General features: G+C 47.8%; 1 protein-coding gene and 1 long non-coding RNA gene across 8 annotated transcripts in view; one reads left to right on the forward strand and one right to left on the reverse strand.

Annotated features, from left to right (window-relative positions):
* The window catches only part of LOC125973508 (histone deacetylase 4), a 38812-nt gene extending 23330 nt beyond the window's left edge, over positions 1–15482 (reverse strand). Inside the window, exons 1-2 of one of the 6 annotated variants that reach the window (XM_049727767.2) lie at positions 15376–15482; positions 13696–13819 (exon numbers count right to left, since the gene is read on the reverse strand). The gene's annotated coding sequence lies outside the window, so the exon portion shown is untranslated. Of the gene's footprint in view, positions 1–171; positions 297–13695; positions 13820–13894; positions 14382–15375 lie in introns of those variants that run through there. The other 5 variants (XM_049727766.2, XM_049727762.2, XM_049727765.2 and 2 more) reach the window with 5 other exon arrangements.
* Positions 121–12245, forward strand: LOC125973535 (uncharacterized). 2 transcript variants are annotated; one of them, XR_007483197.2, is made up of 3 exons: positions 121–242; positions 1400–1462; positions 9486–12245. It is a non-coding gene; the product is annotated as an uncharacterized lncRNA (long non-coding RNA). The 2 variants fall into 2 exon arrangements; XR_007483198.2 differs by lacking the exon at positions 121–242 and adding an exon at positions 767–951.

Genomic DNA, 15482 nt, shown 5'->3' on the forward strand with positions numbered 1-15482 from the left:
GCCTGTCAAGATTTGACCGACGTTGCTTTTTATTTGGGGACGCTTCAGATGACGAGCAGAGCAAGTCGCATTCGGTGTGTGTGTGTGTGTGTGTGTGTGTGTGCGCGCGTGTGCGTGTGTGTGAGTTGGTCCACACATGCGCAGTTGCGGCAGAGCGCTCCTCCTACCCACCAGCAGTCCAACAAACAGTCCAGACGCTTTCACTTGATGAGTGGGCACCACCTGCCCGGCCTTTTCACGTGGTAACCACTTTTCTTGCTTTCAAAAAATAAAATAATAATAATCTTGCATTCCTATTAAAAGAGACATAAAGTGGCTATATAAAGCTTTGAAGGCTTTTTATAGCCACTAAGTGACATTTTATTTTTATTTTTTTAACTCCATCATATAGTGAATTTCACCTATCACACTGTTATATCTGTTGAAGATATATATTTTTTTGCATCGAAATACATTTCCAGCGATCTTAAGTATGTTTCAACATGATAACAAAATGTGGGCGGCTTAAAAAATAAATTATATGATCTGAGATTTGAACCTATCGCGGGCGTTTCTGGCACAAAACTGTGCAGTGTGAAATTTTTTATTTTTTTTGTTATCAGCTTGTATAGAGTATGAGAACATCTGTGACTAGCGACTTGATGTTTACCTGTGCGTGGCCGTTGTGTGTGCGTGTGTGTGCATGTATTTACTTGCCCGCCCGCCCGCCAGCCGCGTTTCCAGAGCTATTTTTGAGTAGAACAGCGGATGACGTCCAGGTTTTCAACCATTCCTAAACGCACACAAACATCTTATCAGCAGCGCTGACGTCAAAGGCTTACCTAAGCTCCGCAAACTCGATAAGAGCCCACATCGTACGCGAAGCCGCTCTTCATTTTTAGAACGGGGAAGCGACCCGTCGCTGGAGGGCAATGACCCGACACGGTGGCGGCGGCAGCGACCTAAGTGACGGTAAACAGGCAGTGGGAAGCATGGAACATGGGCAAAGATCACTGCGGATTTGGCTAGGATTGCTTTGTCCATTGCTTTAGGAGTTAGGACGTGAATACATCCAATACATGTTCAAAGCAAAAATGGTGCAGGAGCATTTCGTACTTATGCTGTTTTTTTTTTTTTAATGACATGAATTATCTTGCCTTTGAAAAGTTGTTTTGTAACTGTCAAGCACAATGTTTATTGTTTATAATCTTTGGCTGGCATTTTTGGGGAGGCTGGAACGAATTTGTTGTGTTTTTATTTATTAAAATGGGGTGAGATGCCTTGCCTTCAATATTTGGTTGGGATGTTTGGGGAAGCTGGAAGGAATTAATGGCCTTTTCATTCATTTCAATGGGGAGGGATGATTTGAGCGTCCATCGGAGTGATGAAGCATGCTCACTTATTGCATTTTTATTTTTAGGTAAAAACTAAAGAGTCCATGTGCCATAATTTGCATTGGCCGGTAAGAGAACCAGACAAGGCGGTAAGTGAGCATATCCCAGCTAAATATCTCCTGTAGTTATCCGGCGTGCATGTGTGCGTGCGCATTCAATAATGCATGTGGCATAATGATTTCAAGGCATGTCGAAGTCGGCGGCAGCCGGGCAGACAGCACCGATGAATAAATCATGCAAAGCCATCGGCCTCGTAATGTACACGCAAACACGGCGGCAATTCCGGCAAAGTTCGGGGCCCAAAACGTCAACTTTGATTTTTCTTGGAGACTGGAAATGGACTTTTTTTTTTTCTTTTTTCATCCTCGCCCCGAGAGTCACGTACCGACCGGGACTCCGAAAACGTGAGCTGCGCTGTCATTCATTATTGATTAGGGTTATTTATAATACACAGGCATTCTCTTTCCACTTCTGTCACGCCGTCTCACTGATGTGGCCTGCTGAGACGCGACATTTCAAAAGGAAAAACGTCTGTCTTTGAGAAGAAAATGTGCAAAATGTCATCCATCTTCATGGAAAAGATCTTATTTCATTGAATGTTTGCAAAACACATTTGTTTTTGTTCTGGAGCGAGGAACTCCCTTCATTCATATTTTACACGCTCTCCTCCTTCCACGCTAATGCCTTCCGGGGCCTGCGCCGAGCTTGCAATAGAGCGAAAGCCATTAGCTGCCAGCGACCACGCCGGCCCGTCGGCACTTACGCTTGCCCCTGTGCACACATTTAGTTTTGAGTAACCTCAAAAGGCAAACGCTGGAGCAATTAACCGAAAATGGCAAAACGTCACAGAACAGGACATGAAGTAAGTCATCATGCAAATCTATTCTTGATATTTTTTTTTTACGTTTGTCAACTGTAATTCCACCCTTTACTGCCACAGATGAATATATTCGTCAAGTATGTTGTCATGACAAACAGATCCCCGTAGATGGCGGCGTTGCATCACTTCGGATTTGAGAGTAGCGTAGCTTTTGAGTCGAAGATAAGCGATGAATCGCAGCTTATCACGTTTGAGAAGTTGAAGCGCCTCGAACCACAACTGGCCCTACATCCCAACTCCTGATTGGTCGACAGCTAAGGCACAATTTTCACGTCCCGAAGCCGTAGAGGACAGACAAATAGCAAGCGCACAAAAACCGCTTTGTGCGAGCGCGTGGATGGTTCTGTGGTCCACGAGCCCAGCAAAAATCTTTGGGAACGTAAAGCAAAAGGTCTCGAGTGCTCATCCATTATCCATGGCTTCCAGAAGCTTCTGCTCGGGTTCTTAAAAGCCTTTACACAGCACACACACACCTCTGCATTAACTAGCCAGAGGAAGCCAAAGAGGGCCGAGGAATGTCCGCCGCAGTCAGATGTAGACAATATACATACGTCCACCTAACATTGGTACAAAGCGTCAAACCAGCCGTGAGTGATAAAACTTTTGACACCAGAAAGCTGGAGCATCCTGGCCACTCTTTAAAGTCAATAATGTCCTGGCATGAAGCAACATTCAGACTTGGAAAGGAAAACTTTATGTCACATTTCCTTTGTTTTGTTCTTCTAAAGAGCACTAAAATTTTACGGCTAACTGTATAGATTGCGTAACAGATCCAGGAAATGTTACAGCCCTCATCATCATATTTGTCAATCCCAAGCAAAACTCATTGTCATGGTTTTAGGTCTAGCAAGAATGGTGGCGTGCTCAGGGCCAGACTTGTTTTTGTCTTCCAGCAGAGCAGACAATGTTTTAGCCTACTTTGTCTGCTCCGCTGCCATTATGCTGACAGCTGTGTGTGCGTGCGTCTAGGCATGCTGACATGAAGGTCACGACCTCCGAGCTATAATTGGGTCGTGATAAACTGCCGTACTTTCACATTGGAATTCACAAAAAAAAATATCAAAGTCAAGGCCCGGGGGCCAGATGCAGCCTGCCACATCATTTTATGCGGCCCTCCAAGACACATTGACTTCATCTGTCAATACTCAAGTTACAAATTGTCTTCACTTTTATAAAATACAGATATTGCTAGCAATTTATGTTAACACTGATCTTTTAAAAGTATTTGAACAGTTTTTACTACTCTCTGATTTTAAAGCTAGTTATTCATCCGTTTGTTGTGTAGCCTATACCTTATACAATATAAGGCTTGGATAGCCAGAACGGCCCTCAGAAGGAAACTATGACTATGATGAGACCTGCGACAATTTTTTTTTGACACCCCTGCAGTACGATATACTGGGGGGCATGGGGGACTCGAGGTAGCTGCCACTGAATACTGCCTACTCCAAACTGGCAGCAGGCACGGATCTCCATGCCAGGTCAGGAGCGTGTGGGTGTGGCGGTGGGTTTCTGCAGGCCCATCTGGAGAACTGGCAAGCAGGCCCGAGGGCAACGCGGGCAACGCGGGCAACGCGGGCGGCCCCCTGCTGATCAAACAGGAGGCGTGCAGGTGCCCATCTAGGTTCACTGCCCAGATGCAAAGGTTGGGCAGTAATGGTGACATTTTAGGGGAGAAAAAAAAAAAAATCATGAAGGACTTATTTTGAATTATTTATTGATCAAAGCAAATGAGTGTAAATGAGCAAAGTGACTTTTCTGCGGTCACTGATTGCTTCTCCAAATAGTTGCAGAGAGCCGCCGAGCTTCGCAAAGGCGTTCCTTTGCTCGTTCCGTTTACAAGTTGCGTCACTTAAAATAATTCTAAATATTGACACACTGTGTAGCCGGCGCACACGCAGACACTTCTGCTGGGCTCGGCGGGTCGGGAGGCTTGCCAGCTGTTAGTTAAGTCAGCCTTGTTTCTTCCTAAGTGTTCCCGCCGACAGATATTCCGTTTGGTTTGGCTCGGGGGGCCGAATTCCTGCCGCAACATGGCTGCTTGAAGTGCGCGCCACGCCACGGCTGATGTTGGCCCTGCTAAGCTGAAGATTGATGCGCTGCAAGCGCAGCCAATTAGCACGGACTTGAGGGGACTTGGGAGTTTGCCGCTCACCAATTCACCCATCTTGCGTGCATAAAATCCACAGCGATTGCTTTGAATGATTTTGCACACCAGGTGCTGCTTCTATATTTTCATAGAGAGAATCAAATGTTTGGTGACTTTACAACCTGTACATTTTGGCTGACAAAATATGTCAATGTAACGCGTGGCTGTCTTCTGGCCCGTCTAGTTTCTTCTCCCACCTTCCTCCTCAATCCTTGCGGCGTCTGTGCTCTGATAGCTTGCTATGTGTCAGTAGCGTGTGGGCTGCTGCTGCTGCTAATTTGTGCAGAGTGGGAGAAAGCTTTTTTGGCATGTGGCAAAAGTGTATTTTAAGCTGCACAATCGCAGGCAGGCAGGCAGGCAGGCTGGCCGGCCGGCCGGCCAGCAAAATCTGAGAGATTGCCCACAGGATGGACGTCGACAGGGTGATAGAAAGGTGACTCCGTATTCGATTGCAATTTCTGACAGGTTTATATCAATTATAAATCTGAATATATGGGGCTCATGTCAAAGTTGACAACATCAACAACATGCGTAATATGCACGGCGACCAATGACAACCGTGTCATTTGTTTGAGTGCGGCTTGAGCGATGCGCCACGTGACTGCCTGGCAATATAGATCATAAACAGACTGGCAAGACAATCCACGGCCGTATGCGCGTTGCACAATATAGTAGTTGCACGTGACGAGCAGAATTAGTAACCATCTGCTCCATCCGTGCCTTATCAGTATTTCCTCCGCCACACGAGATAAACACACCACACGTGGTTATCGGGCAGAATCATTCCACAAGAGCGTTACGATTAAAAAAAATGAAAAAAATAAATGACATGGTGTCACATTAACTAGGTGTGAAGCGGCCTGCAAATATAGCAACGTTTTCCGGAGTCAAAATGTGTTGATCATAAACACAGGACAAACCTCGGGTAGATCGGCAGTGGCTAGGTTGCGCAATATCATATCATGTAGGTTGACCCAGTAAGAAAGGCGCAGTGGGCAGATGGGCCCTCTCTCTCTCTCTCTTAAGGCTTCTTGCGTTTCATAGCGTACGTTTGCTCAATTCATCTGGCCTCGCTCGCAGCAGCGTGAAAATGCAACCGGTGCAACAACGACTGTCTTCTAATTTGAACGCCCAAAACGAAGTTGGACAATTTCGCCCTTTGTCCCGCCTCGAGCAAATTTCATTCCAACACAAATACAAGGCTACGCCGAATATTTCTTAGGCCCTTTATTTTCATTTGCTTCGCTAAAAGTATATTTTTGTTCTATGGACATATTTGAGAGGCCCATGAAGGTCAAACGGAGCTTTTATCCTCTACGTCCGTCCCACCATTATCCCACTTAACCTTGTTTGGTTTTTAGGTGGAATATTAGATCGAATCAAATCAAAAAGCTTGAACCTCAATCCAAAGTGGGCCTTGGTACAGAACAAAAATATTGCTTTCCAAAATTAGAGACGAGCGAGAAGCTCTTTAAAAGGTGAACATGTGTTGTGCAAAGACCATCGCCACCGTTGCCAGCCTCCCCCTGAAGTCAGACGGAGTGCGGCGGGCAAGGGAGGGGGGGGGCAGGGGGGCAGACCGTGTGCTATATGTCACACATGAACAAGCAACAGAGCAGAAAATACACACAAAGGCTACACATTTTCTAGGGTTGCTAGGCGCTATTTTCAGCCCGAGCAGACCGCGCCATGATTAATACATGGCAGAAGGAGGCACCGGATTAAATATTCACATCTTGCACAGCAACACACACAAAATGCACAAGTTGGGAAATTCAAAGCTCAGCCTGGCTTCTTTGTTTCCCGGCCTCGCGTTAACAAAAACACAAAGAGATGACTTGTACTATGTTTTGCCATTATCAACTGGAACAAGTAGGAGTCTGCTGCTGCTACTTTGCATCTGAGCAGATGGCGCAAGGCAATACTACAACTTGATGGAAACACACACACACACACACACACACACACACAAAAGTGTCATCACTTCATTGCACTGAAGCCAGTCAAGATGGGACACAAAGAAAGAGCTGAAAAGAAGTGCAGATGACTACGTAAGGAAACGCCACGTGAGCTTTCCGTGCCGTCCGGCTCGACGTCATTGACGAGCGGGGAGGAAGACGGGGTCAAGGGTTCTTTGCCTCGACACACAGGAATGGAGAGGAGGGACGGACCGTCTCCGTGGCAACCGCAACAAACAACTCGAGAGGTGTTAGCAGCCTGAGGGCTTAAAGACACGCAAAGGCGAACGTGGGGCCTCAGTCCGGGAGAGGATTTCATCAAAGGGGCGGTGCCGAAAAAAATGCGGCCGGCCTTCTTCCTCATGTCTGATAGAAGCAGAAATCGACAAACGGCATCATCGGCGCACGTGCGGTCGATAAAAATAACACGTCGACTGGAAGGCCGAGACAGACTTTCTTGCGGGTAGACATACGTGAACGCCACATGGAATAAGGAAAGGCGGCCAACGCCAAGCCAGCCGTGACTGGCAAGGAGACAAGTTGGCCCACAAGCGGGAACGAGGAAAGCTCCACCTTTGGGGAGATGGCAGAGAAAGCTGCCGAGAGGCTGCGAGTCCCCGCCCCATCGCCAGCCCGAGCAACCTGGATGCTGCGAGACATGCCATCCACGGCATTTAGTCCTAATCCATGCCATTTTCGAGTAAACGTGATGCTTTGACGCCAATCCGCAAATCCAGTTCCCGAGTGGGCCCAGCCCAAAACGTGCGAGTGTGGAAAAGAAAGCGGAGAAAAATGTGCCGTGACCTCCGCAGTGGAGGGGTCAGCGGGAAGACAGAAGGGCCTCTCTGTTTGGACACATGTGGACATCACATGGCAGATTCCGCCACGAGGGTCAGAAAGTTTGCATTGAAACATGCAGAATTTGGTCTTCCAAGAGCGCAGCAGGTGAAGCGAGAAAAGCGGCAACTGAACGTAGCGGCGGCAGAAGCTTTTGCTTTCTCCAAATCCTGGCAAAGATCACAAAGGGGCGTTTGCGGAGGAGGCCTTCAAGAACATGACGTGTGGAGCAGCAAATTGGAAGGGGCCTTTTGGTACAATGCATCCACAGTAATTAGGGAGGAATTTATTACATGTGGCTGCCCTCTGACGTCAATCGGCCGGCTCCCCCGATCAATGTTTAGCGTCGGGCTCCTTTTGGCAAAGCTGGGTGCCGGGTGAGCTTTGGAGGTCCGCATGTGAACTGACGGCGGCTATTTGGGCGACTCCGAAGGCCCGCACTTTCAAACGCCGGTGTATTTTGGCAAAGGCGTTGACACGGATTCATTGGGTACATCAAAAACCTTCATTCATTGAAAAGCTCGCTCGCCAGCCAGAAGAAGAAAGGCCGGATTGTCTTAATTCCCAGCGCCCGTTGAATCCGCCCCGCTACGTGAGATATCCACGTGAGGAAAACGTAACGAGCGTGCGTCGAGCGGACATGTCACCCGAATAAGACTCGGTGGGGATTATCTGTCCGATCGTTCACTTCCTCTATAGTTGAGCTGGGCTGAGCTGGAAAAGAAAAAAAAATAATAATGTTCTTGGCACCATCCGCTCAATCTGTAGGGAACATGAGGGGATACTTGCTTTGGGTTTAGCGGGTTTGTTTTTTTTCCCGGCCGTACGTGCCAACTTTGGGTTTGCCTGAGCTTCTTTTGTGAGCCGTGCGAATGGACGGAGAGTTCCCCCGCCATCTGATGTCAACAAGCTTCATCGGTAGCACTAATCCACTCTGGAGCGGAGTCATCTTTGCGAAGCACCTTTTCGCAAGGACGCCGCGGCAATTTCCGAGCTACCGACGCGTTTGTCTCTTGTCGGGTGACTCATGGCGGCCCCGGGAGAAAAAGTGAGTCACACAGCATTTGCAATAGAAATGCAAAATAAAATGCAAGGTTAAAAGGGAAACTTTTCATGTCTAATTTGGCGGATGGTTTATTTTTCCCTCATGATGGCGGATAAAACATCTTTGAGGTCGCCGTGTGCACCGGCAGGCCGGCCGGCCGGCGTCCATTAAGCAACGCGGACGCCGGCTCAATTTGGAGGCTTTCAGCAGCCAGCCAAGTGCCCGGGATCGTTAATTTGAGACAAAACGAGGGGGCGGAGCTTGCATTACAAGACGCCGACAAAGACTGGACACAATTCAGAATGGAGCATCACATGAGAATTTGTTTGTTGGCATCAGGCAAATCCGCCCCAAAAAAACGAGGCCAAGTCATCCGCCATATTTGTCTTTCTTTTGGATTTGCTGGGTTTTCTTGGGCTGGATATTGGTGGCAGGCCACTGTTGATTTGGGGCGGACAAAAGAGGTGAGGGGCCCCCTTGGGATCCATCCGTGCAATGCCCAACAAAATGGCCTTTGTGGACCCGATTCACGTGTGCAGGGAGAACAGGGCTGCTTGTGTCTATTAATAGTGTCTAAAAATAGAATTTGACATTGTTATTGTTTACGCGCATTGACTATTATTCGATTTTCTTTGTGTCCATGAAATAACCTTGCCTACAATGACTTTAGGTATTTGTTTTCCACGAGATGAAGAAACCCAGATGTAATGTCCTTCACATCAGTGTGGAAAATACAATCAGGAAAGTAAATAAACGGCCATTCTACAGTGGCGCCAATTTCGCCAGCATGCGGTCGGTCTGCACACGGTTAATGGCATTGACAGAAGCGTTATTGTCCCAATCAAACAAATTGCCCGCTGAAAAGAGGAAAATTGATGTTTTGATTGAGGGAGAAGCAAGTCAAGCTCGTCACTCTCATTTTGCGTCGTAGCCGTTTGTTAAATAGCAGACAAAAAGACAAAAAAGGTGATCTATGGATTGCACCCAAGACAAAGACAAACTGACAGACTCAAATAACATTATTATTTTTATTTTTTTTTAATACCACACTGGGTATAATCATCACGGAATAATCAATCATCATAGCAGGAGACTTGGCATGTGATCACTTCACTGATTTTCTAAAGCCTGAGATGAATTTTGCCTTGAACAAAAACAACTCAAATGTCAACAAATGGAGTATATGTTTGAGTCAAGGCGGACACTTGTAAATTTTGCCTCATGTCTTCTTATTTCTTCACAGATATCCGGTATTTTCCTTCTGGCCAAGCAGCCTGGGCTCGCCAGCTGGCTGTGTGTGTGAGAAGGCATCTTTGTGGGGTCAAACAAACATTCCCACGGATGGCCCGCTGTTGGCGTGTGTGGCGGCGTCTTACAATGGCATTGAGAGGCATGCGAAAAGTGCGTCTCGCCACCGCACGGATGCTCGCTCATTAGAGCGTCCCCGCCCCCCGGCGCAATCGTGTGAAAATGCCCGACGGATGCCGACACGAGACAATCGGCCCGGGGTGACGAGCGGGACAACCGTCGCTACCTCTGTTCGTTCGTCGTAAAAGAAAAACAAATGGGCTCACTTGTTATGTCACCGCAGAGCCCAAATGAAACCGTCACGCACGTAAACAATCTGTGGCTCGTTTGTTAGAGAGAGGTTGTCCTTTTTGTTTTTCTTTTTTTTTTTAAGTTTCACATAAAACTACCGGCAAATTTTGGCGCACAAAATGGACGTCTGGCACATTTAATTCAAGGAGCCCCAACTTGACTTATCCGACCAATACGAGATCTCTTCAAATCTGGGAAAAGCCTGAGTCGAGCAAAGAACAAAATCTCATTGCGTGCATTTGACGAGGCTACCCGATCTGTCGGCGATTTTGTCCAGATTTGCGGCTCCATTTTTAGATTTCATGGCGTCCGCGCAGATTAGTGGCTGGAAAAGTTCATTGTGGCTGCCGAGAGCCAGCCGGCGCTAAGCCTCCGCTCTGCTGGGCTCAGCGGCATTGTGTAACATTGGATTTTGTTTCGGGTTATCGAAGCCGCGGGATTACATCCTCGCCGAGCGAGCCACCTGACCGGCCTCGCCGCCGCCGCCGCCGCAGGCTACACAACAAATCTCGCGTGGTCACAGCCTCAACGAGACATCAAGGAGGTCCACAAATACTGCAGCGGTGGGAAGTAAACATCCAGTTTTCCACTTTGGATTGTAATTTGATTTGTGCACTAATACGGCAGCAGATGTGCCGCCTTTGGGGTTCATCTTTGAGGTCTCGTGCGTTACTTAATCTGCAGATCTTTTGCGAGGGACATCTGGACTGCCGACACAATCTCTCCAACGACAAAGCCGGCCGGTCAAGCTGTCACAGAACCTCGGCGCTCTCCGGCGAAATGCGAAGTTACACCAGCACAATGGTTTGTCCTCCACAAAGAAGCGGCGCATATGCTAGACAGCGAGCGAGAACCAGGGAGGGAGAGAGAGAGGGAGAGAGAGAAAGCGAGGGCAAACAATAATGAGGCTATAATGTGTCCTCGCCGACAAGAGCTTCCCTTGTGCTCCAAAAGAGAGCGTTGTCATCAACTCTTGGCGCCTTCCTTCCATCTCGCCGCTGAGCAGAACGACACCGTGAGAGGATGAACGTAATGCTATCAAACTTGCCAGCAAAACTGAGAAATGTTTTTTTTTTGTCTGTTTTTAGGAGGGACTTTTACTCGAATTCAAGACTGTGCAAAGTGTTTCTTTAGATAGCAAAGGTGAGGACCAATCACAAGCGTTCATTCTCGACAGTGCACTTTTTTTTCTTCTTTACAAAGCGCTACTGCAAGCCGTCTTAATTTTGTTGTCTTCTCCTTGTGACAAAAAAATCCCCGGGATAAAACCGACACGTCCCCGCTCGGCTCCCCGCACGTCACATGAATAATTCACAACCACCTGTCACGGATCACTCTTGTGAATAAGATGCTTTTGTTCTTTTTTCTTTCTACACATTTCCTGAGCCTGATGCAGCACCTGACAGAATGTCACACACGCCAGCCTTCCAAGCTCGACATCTGCGAGTTAACTCCCTTTCCGCTCTCAATTTGACAGCACGGATCATTTTGAAATCCGTTTATTGGCTTGAAGCTGGAACACTTGCCGAAGACACGCAGGGAGGACGTGCAAACTCGGCAAGGGAAAGATTGGCGACCTCTTGACTGCGAGGCGCTCTTGCCAACCATTGTTCCACTGTGCTGCCGTCAATAAAGACAAAGAGCGGTACAGAATAGTGTCGGCCAGTCAGCGCTCTCATTTTGTGCAAAGTTGGAGGCGTCAACACGCTGCACAGGGATTCTCTCTGACTGTGTGTGTCGAGGTAGCGAGCTGCATCACTATTTATTGACGCAAGGGCCCACCAGCCATTACTGCTGCTGGCACGAGGCGGCGAATGAGAGACTTTGTGTGTGTGTGTGTGTGTGTGTTCTGACTCTGGCGTCCAAGGCCATAAGGAGAGGTCCAAAATGCCAAGTAGCGTGTCAACATGCCAGCCTCTGCCACCCAGGTTTAAGGCGCACAAAAAAGCCCTTCAGCGCTCCTCAAACGGCAAAAAGCGAACTGTCACGGACTTGGAGAAGGCCTTAAGGAGAGCAACCGGACGGAGGAGGGGCGGAGCAACACGGGAACTAACGACAGCTAACTTTCTCTTGTCTTATTCTCGCTCCCACTAACCCAAAAAAAAAAAAGGCAAATGTTGATACTTGTTCAAATGCTGCATATCGATCGTTCAAAATTAAAAATCCATCAATCGTTAGCAGTAAACAGGGGCCTCCTTTGCCATAACTCGCCAAACGGCTCATCCCAAATGCACTCGCGCCGTGTCGTGCCGACAGCCCCCGGCCGGCCGGGGTTTCTGCTCTAATTGATCATAAATAATTCAGACGCCAGCGGCCGAAGATTTCCCACCGACACGCTCTCCGAAGACGTGTAGAATTTGATCGGCCTCATTTTACACAACATCGACTTGGAAAGAAAGAAAGATGGGCATGTATGAGCATTGGATAGAAAGGCAGTAAGTTGTGAGCGTGACTAAGTCAAGGAGTCAGTGATCAAAGTGTTCTAGGTGCCACTGCGAGGGAAGAAGGAAGTGACACTTTCCGCTCCAACTGGCGTGCGCTGACGTAAGACGCCGAGCTGCTGGTTTGCCGCGTCCAAAGAGGAGACGGAGCGAGAGCGCGCGGCATCTGCTGTCGGGGCAAGGGCGGATATGAACGCCATCGATGGAAAACGCCATATATGAAAAACGCCATATATGAAAAACTCTATCCATCCATCCATCCATCCATCCATCCATCCATCCATCCATGGCCGCCCCGAGGGCCCGATGGCGCCGATGCGACCAAACGGGCGTCCATACGGTGCCGCTGAGGCGAGCAAAGGCATGAAAGGGGCCGCCGGCTGTTGACGGCGTCCACAATGGTCGTGGCTAAGCGTGCCCCAGCACAGCGTGCTCCTTTCACAAGGCGCCATTAATAGACTCCATTAGCAAGCATTAGCGTGACATCCACAACATGTCCACAAACAAGGATGCCTTTCCAAAGCGCCAACCCTTCCAACACTTGCTAAATGAGTTTTGGAATCGGGTTCAAAGTCAGGACAGGGGCCCGGCCAGGCGTAGCGCTGCCCCCCCCCCACCCACCCCTCGCTCCACAAAAAGGGGGCTACTGTTGGCGTCGCGGGCTACGGCCAACTATAGGAAGTCGAGCGAGCTTTGCGGCGGCAAGCTCATTGGATCAACACAAAGATTCATCAAGCCTCAAATCGCATCAGTCGAGCTTGAGCGATTCTGCAGGGTCACCCATTAAATGCTGGATGTTCATTTTACTGCGTTGAATCTTCCCCTTGTCTGCTTTTTAGCGCTCCCGGCCAATAAGCGCCTTCCTTTCTTTCATCTCGTCAACTTCATATTTCATGATGGGGGATGCAACGGGGCAAAGAGGGATCACAGCGAGCTTTCGCTTTTGTTTTGCATCTGACTGTGTGTGCCAAAAGCTGTCATGATCAACATCAATCCAAAGAATGCAAAACAAAGCAGGGCAAACCATAGGCAAATGTTGGTCTCCAAAGTAACATTTGAAAAGAGGATTGATTGACTTTAACATCTGCCGACGGTGCCGGAGACTTTTGAGGAAAAAGGGACGTATATTGGTTTTCTATTGGCATCATGAAAAATAGATCATGAAGGTTTCTATGGGGATTTTGCGCCCCCTTGAGGAGGCAAGGGCTTTCCAAGCAAGCATGCTAATGGAATAGATGACAGGTATTTTAAATCGACCAGTCCCGGGTCTACTTTGAAGTCTTTTCTGAAATAAGATATTTATATATCCAAGTATAGGGTGAGGGTTAAAATTACATCAGAGAAGGACCAGTTGAAACTATGAGTTGCAAGTTGTTGTTTTTTAAAAAAAAAAAAAACTAGTAATAATCTCACCGCTGCAGTGGTTTGGACCCAGCAAGGCTGCTCTCCAGAGCTCAAAGGCTGAAGAGGGAATTCTTTTGCTCCAGTGACGTCATGATGTAGCAGAGATGCACTTTTGGAAGACTCCAGCAATCCACTAAGGAAACAGACACAAAAAAGTTGGCCCCATCACACAAACAACTGGGAGCTAAACCTAAAAACTAAATGTTACCACTGTCTATTTTGCATTTATCCGCGCTTGTTGACAACATGACGTCGACAACATACAAAAGTTGAAGTACACTCCGTCTCCAAACTGCTAAAATTAGCAGTAGGTACTTGTAAAAGTCCTCAGGAAAAACAAAACACCGACCTGACAAACTATTCAAGCGTTAGCTCGTTACTTGACATAAAACAACACAACTTGTGTCGTCCAAATAATGCCGAAAGTCTGAGCCGCGCTCACATTTTGTGCCAACGACAGCCTGCCTGCACCCTTTGGGGCTCCTCTGCCGCTTTCCGGGAGCATCACCCGAACTTTAAAGAACGAAATCAAATCAGTTGGTCGGCACAAATGCGACTTTTCCCACTCACTCCTTTTTCTTCTTCTTCCACTCAGCTGTCATAACACGCTTCGTCCATTTCCGGAATGGGCGGAGCCTCTCGGAGATCAGTGGAATTGATTGGCGGCTGCCGACGTCACATTGGCGGAGCGTGGACGGACACCCCATTAGGTACACTTAAGTCTTGGTTTTCTAAAGACAGTGACGCCATGTGTTCTCTCACACCCTTTTTTTTTTTTCATTGACAAAAACTATTACCTCAGTTTTATTATTGGCTTAGCTGAAACAAATTGTGGGTTTAAGAACATGAGGAATTTTTCAGCGTCTGCTCGACTTTCGAAAAGATATAATAGTGTCCTACCATGTGTGTGTGTGCCTTGGGCTGCTTCCTATAAATGCAAAGGCGAGTGCCAGCGGGTGGACGAGAGCTATTTGCTTTGGAAATAATTGCAACGGGGTGCAACTCCACAGCATTTACTGCGACAATTTCCTAAATGTCCTCTAAATCCAATTTGGATGATCACAGCCTCCCACTTTGCAAGTAATTGCTCATTGCCGACTCACTAATGGCTTCTTCTAATTTGGCCAACAACTGCCCTTCAAAGAAATCCACCCGTCCGTTTTCAACAGCGCTTGTCCTCATTAAGATCACGGCTGGCTGGATGGATGGATGGATGGATGGACCGATGGACAGGCGGACAGACTTTCTCGAGCAGTCCAAGATAAACTCGCAGTGGCGCTTGCAAACATCTGTCAAGGCTGGCAAAGTGACAGGAAATGGCAGCGGCGGCCCGCTCAACGGGAGCCTACTTGGCAATTTCCTGCTCGCCTTTCCACTTATGGAGAGAACCGTAAAGTGGGAGCGCAGACGATCAACGCAGCGTTTTAGTTGCTATGGCTCCACAGAGCCCAAAACAACAGAAACAGAGCATCTTTGAAAGGAAATATTTGGGATAATGATGCCAATAAAAAGCACAGCTTGATAGCGGGGGCGATCCGTGTCCCCGCCCCATTTCGTTACCATGACGACTATAACTGGCTCCAAACAAGATGGCACGGACAGTATTGTATTTTCCTTTCCATTTGCAGCACTTCACGTCGCTAAATGATTCAATGAGATGTGTGGCCCAATAAATGCAACTCGACTTACCTTCTTTGAGACATCTTCACAACTCTTGATAAACGCGTTATCTTGGAAAAGAGAAAACATATCAGTTTGTGTGCTTCCAAGAAAATGTGATGCAGCTCTGCTTACCT

This window comes from Syngnathus scovelli, chromosome 8, assembly GCF_024217435.2.
Source record: "Syngnathus scovelli strain Florida chromosome 8, RoL_Ssco_1.2, whole genome shotgun sequence".
Classification (NCBI taxonomy): Eukaryota; Metazoa; Chordata; class Actinopteri; order Syngnathiformes; family Syngnathidae; genus Syngnathus; species Syngnathus scovelli.